Here is an 11,802-nt window from a genome sequence, read left to right on the forward strand (position 1 = left end):
AAATCTGCTCATTTTCTGCCAGTCCGGATGGACTACAGTTTAGAAAGATTGGCCAAGTTATACATCGATGAGATTGTGAGATTGCATGGAGTGCCAGTATCTATCGTATCAGACAGAGATCCTAGGTTCACTTCTAGATTCTGGGGTAGTCTTCAGAGAGCCCTAGGAACTAGATTGAACTTCAGTACGGCATTCCACCCACAGACAGATGGCCAATCTGAGAGGGTAATTCAGATCTTGGAGGATATGCTACGGGCTTGTGTGATTGAGTTTGAGGGCAGTTGGGATACACACTTGCCTTTGATTGAGTTTGCTTACAACAACAGCTACCAATCAAGCATTGGGATGCCTCCATATGAAGCTTTGTATGGCAGAAAATGTAGAACCCCGTTGTGTTGGGATGACGTGGGTGAAAGAAAGATGATTGGACCCGAAATTGTTCAACAGACTGAGGAGAAAATCCGGGTGATCAAAGATCGACTTAAAGCTGCATCAGATCGTCAGAAGTCCTACATTGATTTGAAGAGAAAGGATATTGAGTATGCAGTGGGTGAGAAAGTTTTCCTCAAGGTTTCTCCTTGGAAGAGGATTATGAGATTCGGCAGAAAGGGGAAACTGAGTCCTCGTTTTATCGGGCCATATGAGGTTCTGGAAAGAGTGGGTCCTTTGGCATATCGGTTGGCACTACCTCCAGAGTTGGAGAAGATACATAATGTCTTCCATGTGTCTATGTTGAGGAGGTATCGATCAGACCCATCTCATGTACTACCAGTAGAAGAAATAGAAGTGAATCCAGACCTCACATATGAAGAAGAACCCATAAAGATTCTGGCTTATGAGGTGAAGCAGCTACGGAATAAGCAGATACCGTTGGTAAAAGTGCTGTGGAACCATCATTCGGGCCAAGAAGCTACTTGGGAACGAGAGGAGGACATGAGGAGACAACACCCACAGCTGTTCAGAGATTGATACCAGGTAAAATTTGAGACGAAATTTATTTAAGGGGAGAATTGTAACACCCTATTGGTATAGCTGGTATATTTCATCATTCGGTGACGGTGTCGGTCGGACAAATAAAGAGATTAGAGCCACACTTAATACAACATGAGAAGCCATAAAAACAAATAATTAGTAATGTTTAATTAGTTAAGTACAAATAAGAAAAAGCAGAACATAAGAGGTTAAACGAGCGAGAGTCACGGCGATGAGTGACCTTCTGAACGAGCATGAAGTCGTTTTAAACTCAAATTTCAACCGTAAAAGTGACGCTGCGGTCCTTAGGACCCTTATGGACACAATGGAAAAAGAGAAAATCACGAAAAAGAAGCGTTAAGTCGGTCAAATAATTAGGTCGTGAGCGGAAGAAATATTGGATTATTTGCAAACCGGGATGAAGACGAGGGCAATTTGGTCAATTGACCCCAAGAGTCGACTCGACCTAATCAAATAAAATCGGAGAAAAGAAAATTTGAATCGAGAATTAAATTAAAAACTAATAGAAAAAAAGAAAAAAAGAAGAAGAAGATAGAAAAGTTAAAGATGATGACATCATGAATGATGTCAATAAGAAATTAATTAAGTTATTTATTAAATGGGATTTTGTGGTCTTCCATCAACTAAAATAAATTAAGAAAAGAAAAAAATTAACAACAAAAAGTCATCTTCATCTTCTCAAAAACGTCACTCTCTTCTCTCCTCACAAAACCACCATGAAAGCTCATTTTTGAGCTTGAAAAACTAAAATCAACCATACAAAATTGTTCTACCATAAGTAGACCTTGTTTGGGCAACTAAGAAAGAAGATTCAAGGAAAAGAAAGAAAAAATTTGAAGAAAAGGAGGAAGAAAATTCTGCTCAAGGTATAGTACTATAAACTTCAATTTTTATTGTTTAATTAGTGTTAGTGTGGCATCAAGAGCTTGTAAATAAACTTGAAATGAAATAAAATCATGGGAGAAGGACTAAACTGAAATTTTGGCTTGGTTGATGGGAGTATGATTGGTATGGTTTGATGTGTTTAAAGGGAATTAAAGATGTTAATAAACTTACATTAGTATGGTATTAAGATGGAAATGCACCAATTGTGATTGAATGAGTGAGTTAGGGTTTCAATGCTAGGGTTTATGAACCAAAATTTGGAGAAATGCATAAATGGCATGTTTAACCTATTGTGAAATGAAATAATGGTCAATTATGACCAAATAACTTGTGTGGGAATGATAGGAATGAAAACTAAATTCGGAGGTAAATGGTCATGCTGCTGGCAGCATGACCAAACCCACTTTGAAGGACCAAAACTCAAATTTTACAAGTCCAATTGATATGCCACCAATTGGAGATGAAAATAGACATAAAAGAGCACAATTTTCATTAAGGAACCATTGCCAAAACTGACCAAAACTTGGTGAAACAATTGACCAAAGTGAGTTGATAGCAGGCTGCCACTGCACTAAACTGACCAAATGAACAGTAACTGTTCATTTGGTCATAACTCGAGCTAGGTAGGTCAAATTGACCTGAAATTTTACCAGCAATTAGATATGATATAGATCTAAAACTTTCATGAAGAACACCAACCCAAATTAGGTCATTAACCCTTTCAAAATCATTGAGCAAAATTAAATTACTGTACTGAGATTCTGCAGAATTTTCATTGAGCAGCAATGTTTGGATGGCTATAACTCTCTCTAGAAAACTCGGATTTAGGCGATTCTTGAACCGATGGAAACCTAAGACATAGTACAACATTTCATATGAAGAAAGTGAGACTAAATTATGAACTTAACTTGATCAAACAATTGACCAAAGTTGGACCAAAAATCTGCCAGCACCTAAATTGCAGTATGAACAGTGCACGTGAACAGTAAACTTATTTTGGCCATAACTTGAGCTACAAAACTCCGATTGAGGTGATCCAAAAATGAGAATACACTTAAGACAATAAGGAACATTTTCTATGAAGGAAGTTTTGTCAAATTCCAACAGTAGATCGACCAATGGAATAGTGCAACTTCGGAGAACCAAAACCGAAAATTGGCAATTTTGCCAAAATGACCTAAGATTTAAACAAATGACCAAAACCAACAAGTTTGGTGACCAAAATGTGGTATGTGGGTGAAGTTGGAGTTCCCATACCTATTAAGCCTTAGAAAGTCAATAATTTGACTTGAATAGTGCAGTGAATAGTAACCCGAAACACAAAATTTTGAGAACGTCGAATTTAACACGTTAGAGCTAGGTAAATGTGAAGCTAAGTTTATTTTGGATTTATTTTAAGTTTTAGTACTGAAACATTAGAAAATTTCGTGTTTCAGTGGAAAAGAATACCGGGACAGAACCCGAGGAGTCGAGTCAAGGCCAACAGGCGACTCGTTTGAGGTTTGTGCACAACATATACTTTTATAATCATCTTTTGCATATCGTTTTGAATAATATGAAATATTGGATTATGGCATTCTTATAATGTTTGATGTAAACTGTTGAAAGTTATTATGTATATTTGAAAAGACAATGTTTAGCAAATTGTTAAGATAAGTTTTGAAACCACAGTGTCATGACCACATATTTGAACACCTCACTAGCACGACTAGTGGGGGTAATTAGTTTCGAATTTTGATTCCTTCTCTGGAGAAGTGTTGAGGTGTGCCAGTAGAAGAGGATGTGAATGGATATCCATATATTTGAGCTAGCTAGCCTATGATATGATTTCTCTTTAGCCTCTGGCTATTGAGATTCATGTGATTTCTCTTTAGCCTCTGGCTATTGAGATTCTATTTGTTTCGAATGGCGTGATCTAACTGTGGGTTTTATGAAATGTGTTTTGATACTTTGAAATGAACTTGGTTTACATGTTAAACCTTACAATGCATGATTGTATTTAATTTTCATGTTTAGCCAAATTTTTGAATGAATGTGCTTTAAGTTTTGCATAAAGATTATTTTAGTATATTGTGCACCACTGAGTCTTAGTACTCGTGATAGCTTTATTCTTTGTCGCAGATACAGAGATTAGAGGAGCGTGCAGATCTTGAGGTGTGTGAAGTCATCACTTTAAGTCTTCGGTATAATTTATACCCTAACTGTAAATATTTCTTTTGATGTATATATTGCACATAAATGTATGGACATGTACATGGGTCTTGAGCAGCTTGTACAAAGTTTGTATAAAAGTTGTAATAAATTTTAGTTTGGAATTCCTGAATGTAAATTTTAGTATGTTGAATATATAAATTGTTTATCTTGAATGGAATATGAATAAATGATATTGATGGACAGTATTTTGAAGAAATTATTGAACTTGTGAATTTGAGAAATTGATTGAGATTGAGTTTGAAATTGAAGTAGTGGTTGAGAAAAACTTTTAGAAGTGCTTTTTACAGGTATTCGAAGAACGGTTTTCTCAAAATACAGAGAAACTCACAAAATTTTTATAAAATTTGCGGAAAACTAAAATGGCCAAAAATATTAATTAGTTTTAATTTCAACTAAATGTTTTAAATACTTATTTGAAATGCTCACCACTTGTCAAAGATAAGAAAATTGTTTTAAAATCCCTTGTAGGGTACTTAATGAGTTATCGGTAGGTGAAGTTCGGTAGTTCATTAGGTATTCTATGGGATCATGTTATGCCTTACAGAGGGGTAAGGTGTGACAAAAATGGAGGCCCCCACAACCAGTAACATCCTTCATAAACAAATCATAACCCACATTTATAATCTATAACTTCAAGTCCATTATTCAAGTCACTTTCTCGCTCACTAATTGCAACTATTAAAACTTGTACAAAAATATCAATATTGTCATTTTGAATCCAGTTCAACATATCCATTACTCCATTGTCATCATGAAAAAATATCAACATAGTGCCCAAAGGGAATTTATGGATTAAATAGGCAATCTTCTCTATCTTGAATATCTTAATTTCAAAATATCTTTTTCAATTTCAAAATAACCCATTTTGTTAAGTTCACAGTCCCTTAAATAGACTATGAGCTCTCATGACTCAATTCTATGTGCCAAACTTATGACACCCCTTACCCGTCTATAGTGTAGCCGAGCAAGTTATGCCATTCAGTGTGCCGGAGCATCAATTCATATTTTATTTACAATTTATCTCTTTTAATTCATTTATTTACAATTTTTGATAAATCTGAATTTTTCCGCAATTTTTATAGAAAATCCGGCTGAGTACCGGCTATAAATTGGAAAAATAGTTCTTCTGAACCTGTTTAAAAATACTTCCAATATAATTTCTAAATCCAAACTCCATTATACACACATATCTCAACTCAATCTCAAAATCTCAATATTATTTTCAGAAATTTTTCTTTTCTGTTCACATCATCACTAGAAACTCATTCATAATATTTCTCAAAATTTCATTTATCAACATACATTATACAGAAAATTTCAATAATATGAAATTTCATATATTTACATTATTACAAGAGTTTATAGTTACAATCCAAGCTAATACAAAATGCAAAATATAAAATGCTACCCCAAAGTCCTAATGTCCTACCATATGCACTGCAGATGTGAGGTGACTCTGGACTCCGGATGCAGATTTGAAGGCTCACCCGATCTGATGTCTGTTGGGCTCCCCAGCTAGGTCTCCAGTACCTGCGCGTGGCAAAAGCGACGCGCTAAGCAATTCTGCTTTGTGGTGACAATATAAAATAAAATAAAAATAAGTATGCAGAATGTATGATTACATTTTTGGGTTGACTTAATTTCTAATATTTATTGCAATATTATTCGATTAAGATTTGGTAAAATTTATTATCATTACCTGAGCAACCCATACTAGTTGACTGGACTGGATAAACGGGTAAACTGGCACTAGGTACTGAGTACCTCGGACCATCACACCATTGGTCACATTGTGTCTCTCGGTGTGCAACAGAACAGCTAATAAGCTGTAATAATTATCATGGATAAAACCCAGGTGCATTATCTCAATCAACATAGCCAAAGGCTATTTTATCACAGAATGGCATGGAAGGCCATGAAACATAGAATGGCATGAAGCCATATGCAGTACTGCTAATAGAACCCTATTGGCATGCCAACCTATCCAAACCAATCACATTAGGCCTACTAGAGCATTTAACATTTTTAATTTATGTAATTCTTTCAAATTGAAATTTTATGGCTACTATTCATTTCATTAGTCAACTAAAATGTTGACTTTTGCATAGACAATAGGTACATTATTTTAAGTATCATCAACATACCACATTTTGCATTTTAAACTTGTTGGTATTGGTTGCCAATACCATTTCTAAGCTTAATGTTAATTGGACAGAATTTTCAGTTTTCAAGCTTTAGGTTTACTATTCCATTAGTCATTTTTGCAGTGGGAATTTGGCAAAATGATCAACATGAAAGTTGTTCCTTATTTTGTCTAGTTGCATTTCCTTTTTTGAATCACTCCATTTAGAGTTTTGTAACTCAAGTTATGGCCCAAAAACCACAACTGGCCGGATTGAAAATTTTCCAAAATTTCTAGACTGACCAAATCTACAGTATTAGGAGCAGTGAATTCAGGTCACTTTTTGAATATATTATGGTCATAATTTGGGTTAGGTTTCTTCATGAAATTTGTTGGTCTATATCTCGTCTTGTTTCTGGTAAAATTTTAGGTCAATTGGACCTTTCTACACTGAGTTATGGCCAAATGACTAAACACTGTTCATTTAGTCATTTTGCCCAAGCAGAATGCAGGTCACCCGGATTAGGGCAATCTTTTGGTCAAGTTCGTTTGGTTTTCTGGGCATGGTTTCTTCACCAAAGTTGTGTCATTACGTGTCTAGTTTCATATCCAATTGGCGTTGTACCAATTGAACCTCTACAATTCCAGTTATTGCTGCCCAAACCTGCTGGACTCATGCCCAATCCTGCAGGTCACCAAGGGCAGCCACACCAAACTCAATTCCCACTACACCATTCACTTCATTTTTTATTTAAACAGAACCAAATGGTCACTAATTGACCATTAAAACCTACTTTCATCATCACATGATCAAAGTCTTATTTTTCACCCCAAACCCTAACTCAAACATTACAAATCATGCATTATCATTGCATTTCATCAATTCACTTAAAAGATACACATTAAAGGCAGCCATACTAGCGTGTTAGCTCCATAAAACTCATCACAAGCATACCCCAACCAAGGCTGCCAAAATTCAGGGATGGCATACAAATGATATTCAATAATTTTTGTTTGTAATTTACACTCATTCAAAGTCCCTAAACATAAATTTAAGGTGAAATCCAAGGTTAGGTCACAAACCTCTATGAAGTGAGATTTCCCACTTGCTAGGGTTCCTCTTTTTCTTCTTTTTTTTTGCTCCCAAAAGACTTGCCAAGATGTAATAATACTTTTTTTTGTGTTGCTAGGTTAGGGTTTTGTTGGGTAGAATTTAGTGAAATTAAGCTTTGAAAAGCTTGCTTAGGTTGGCTATGGTGGGTATGGGTGACGGCAAGAAGAAGAAAGGAGAAAGAGTTCTGATTTTTTTTTTTTTCATTTTTCAGCCCATTTGGTCTCTTTTAAATAAGTTTATGCCATGTGTCAACATTGGATTGGTTGGGAGAATTTTAATGACATCATGATGCTGTCATAATTCCATTTTCTTTCATTTTCTCTCCATTTGTTGTCTATTTAATTTCAATTAAATTTTTAACAGTATTTATTCATATTTTATGTCATAGAAATTATTTATTTAACTGGGCAAGTTGGCCAAAAATCATCTCTGAAGATGAAATGACCAAAATACCCTCCGTTTGGCTTAATGAGCCAAAATTGTGTGTACCGATAGAAAAATTTTTCTAAGCATTTTCTTGGCATTCTAATGCCATAAGAACCTCAATGACCCTTCTCTGGAGTCCCAATAATTATTTTAAAATTTTTCCTCCGGGTCTAGGGTTGCTAGCGGCCTTCAGCGTCACTTCCCCTTCGGATTACTCATCCCTGGGGTTTTGGCTCGTTTAACCTTAGTGTATTTCGTTTCCAAAAATTTTTCTTGATTTTTTATGACCATTATTTAGTTTCTTTATAACTCCTCACTCTAGTCTATTTATAATTTCAAATATTCTAGTTGTCCGGACTGACATTGGTCACTGGAACAGTAGATTGTACGGACTAGCTAAAGTGAGGATGTTACAACTCTTCCCCTCTAATAAAAATTTCATCCTCGAAATTTACCTGATGTAAATAGTTGAGGAAACTATTGCGTCATCTTCTCTTCACTTTTCCAAGTTGCCTCTTCAGTGTTGTGGTGCCTCCAGAGCACTTTCACCAGTGGAATTTCTTTATTTCTCAGTTCCTTCACTTCCCGAGCTAGGATTTGTATAGTTTCTTCTGTATATGTCAAGTCCAGTTGGATTTCAATCTCTTCCATGGAAATGACATGTGAAGGGTCTGACCGATATCTTCTCAGCATAGAAACATGGAATACATTATGAATTTTATCCAGTTCTAGTGGTAAAGCTAGCCGATAGGCTACTGGTCCCACACGTTCAATGACTTCATATGGGCCAATGAACCTAAGGCTTAACTTACCCTTTCTTCCAAACCTCAGTACTTTCTTCTACGGTGAGACTTTGAGAAACACTTTATCACCAACTGCATACTTTATCTTTTTTTCTCTTCAAGTCAGCATAAGATTTCTATCTATTTGAGGCAACCTTCAAGTTAGCTTTGATTATCTTCACTTTCTCCTTAGTCTGTTTCACCAGGTCTGGTCCTACCAGCTTATCTTCGCCCAAGTCAGTCCAACACACTGGAGTTCTACATTTCTTCCCATACAGTGCTTCATACGGAGCCATTTGAATGTTAGCTTGGTAGCTATTGTTATATGTGAATTCTGCCAGTGGGAGATATCTATCCCAACTCGCCTCAAACTCAATAATGTAACTCCTTAGCATATCCTCCAGGATCTATCATATAATTCACATTGTTACTATCATTTCAATTTATTAATTGCGAAAATTCAATTAGTTTCTAGGTTTACCTGGATTACTCGTTCTGACTGTCCATCCATCTGAGGATGAAAAGCCGTGCTAAAACGGAGTTGTGTGCCCAAGGCTTCTTGCAAATTTTTCCAGAATCTCAATGTAAACCTTGGGTCTCGGTCAGATATGATAGAAAGTGGGATTCCATGCAGTCTAACTATCTCACTGATATACAATTCTGCTAACTTCTCTAGTAAGTAGTCAGTCCTAACTGGCAGAAAATGCGCTGACTTCGTCAATCTATCCACTATCACCCACACTGTATCATGCTTTTTTTGGGTGAGAGGTAGACCACTAACAAAATCCATAGTGACCCGGTTCCATTTCCATTCAGGTATGCTTATAGGCTGTAGCAATCCTGATCGAACTTGATGTTCTCCTTTAACTTGCTGACATGTCAAATACTTAGTCACATAGTTAGCTATATCCCTCTTCATACCAGGCCACTAATAACGAGGCTTCAAATTATTATACATTTTCACGCTTTCCAGGTGCATAGCATAAACACAAGTGTGTGCTTCTTTCAGAATACTAGTCTTCAGTTCCCCATCATCTGGTACACACTCTTCCTCTGTAATACAAACACCCATCTGCTTTCACCTCATAATCAGTTTCCTTTCCCTCTGGAATTTTACCCACAATGGCCATTAATTTTTCATCAGCCCTCTGCCCATCTTGTATCTGCTGTAGTAGGTTTGGCCTCACTTGCAACTCAGCCAAAATAGCTCCATATTGAATTAAGGACAGACAGGCATTTAGTGATCTTAAAACTGTGATGAACTTCTTGCTCAAAGCATCAGCAACTACATTTGCCATCCCAGGATGATAATCTATCACTCAATCATAGTCCTTTAGGAACTCAATCCATCGCCTCTGTCTAAGATCGAGCTCCTTCTAGGTTGGCAAATATTTTAGACTCTTGTGGTCTATATAGATGTAGCATTTTTCACCATATAAATAATGCCTCCATATCTTCAGTGCGAAAATAATTGCTGCTAACTCCAGGTCATGAGTAGGGTAGTTTTGTTCATGTGGCCTTAACTACTTAGAAGCATAGTGACCACTTTCCCTTCTTGCATTAATACACACCCTAGCCCATTATGCGAAGCATCACTACTTAGTCTTTTCCCAACACTGGCTGTGTTAACACTGGTGCTTCTGTCAACATAGCCTTTAGGCTCTCAAAACTGGCTTGGCACTTGTTGTTCCAGCCAAATTTCACATTCTTGTGCAACAACTTGGTCATTGGAGCAGTTATAAGAGAGAACCCTTCACAAATCTTATGTAGTATCCAACTAGCCCCAATAAACTTCTGACCTCAGTTGTATTTCTGGGAGGCTTCCATTCCATCACTACTTCTATCTTTTTGGGATCCACTCTAATCCCCTCACTTGATACTATGTGTCCAAGAAAGGAGATTTCACTCATCTAGAAGTCACATTTGAACAGCTTAGCATACAGCTTCTTTTCTCGCAGGGTTTGCAAAACAATCCTCAAATGTTCATCATGTTCTTCCCTGGTCTTGGAATACACCAGAATATCATCAATAAAGACCACTACAAACCAACCTAAATATGGATGGAAGATACGGTTCATAAGGTCCATAAATGCTGCTGGTGCATTTGTTAACCCAAACGGCATTACTAAAAATTCATAATGCTCATACCGGGTTCTGAATGTAGTTTTTAACACATCTGCATCCTTTACCCTCAACTGATGATACCCTGATCTGAGATCAATTTTTGAAAATACACCGGCTCCCTTCAACTGATCAAACAGATCGTCAATTCTGGGCAATGGATATTTATTCTTCACAGTTACCTTGTTCAACTGTCGGTAATCAATACACAATCTCAAAGTTCCATCCTTCTTCTTCACAAACAGCACTAGAGCTCCCCATGGTAACACACTGGGGCATATGAACCCCGTATCGAGTAACTCGTGCAACTGAATTTTCAACTCCTTCAATTCAGTGTGTGCCATCCTATAAGGAGCAATAGAAATTGGTGCTATACCCGGCATTACCTCTATAGCAAACTCGACTTCCCTTTCTGGTGGTAAACCAGGCAACTCTTCAGGAAATACATCTGGGAAGTCTCTTACTGTGGGTATATCACAAAGGTTTGGCTTAGCCTGCCTAGTATCAACCACATGTGCTAGGTAAGCTTCACAGCATTTTCTCATCAAGCGTCTTGTAACTGTGGCTGAGATAACATTGGACAGGAAATCTATCCTTTCACCCACAACAGTGATCTCATTACCCTTAGAAGTTTTTAGAGAAATCCTCTTCAATTTGCAATCAACTATTGCCTAATGACGTGATAACCAGTCCATACCCAAAATCACATCAAACTCGTGGAAGGGCAATTCAATTAGGTCTGCCGAGAATTCATACCCCTGAATCCTCAACGGGCAACCTTTATACACCTTATTCACTACCACACTGTGGCCTAGTGGATTTGTGACCAGAATGTCTTGATCACTCTCCTCTACTAGAACTCCCCTCTCTACGGGTAGTTTGATGCAAATGTAGGAATAAGTGGATCCTGGATCCACCAATGCATGCACAGAAGTGTTGTAGAGGGAAAACGTACCCCCGATAACATCTGGGGCATCTTACTCCTCCTGAGCTCTGATGGCATAGGCCCTGGCAGATACTCTAGTGTCTGGCCTCTCAACTAACTTAGATGCAAGCCTCAGTGATAGACCAGCTGCCTTAGATTTACCGGGCTTCCTACCCGTTTGTGGTGCAGGAGCAGGTCTGTCAGCTTGTGTTGGAGCAAT

Source organism: Hevea brasiliensis, chromosome 7, assembly GCF_030052815.1.
Source record: "Hevea brasiliensis isolate MT/VB/25A 57/8 chromosome 7, ASM3005281v1, whole genome shotgun sequence".
Taxonomy (NCBI): Eukaryota; Viridiplantae; Streptophyta; class Magnoliopsida; order Malpighiales; family Euphorbiaceae; genus Hevea; species Hevea brasiliensis.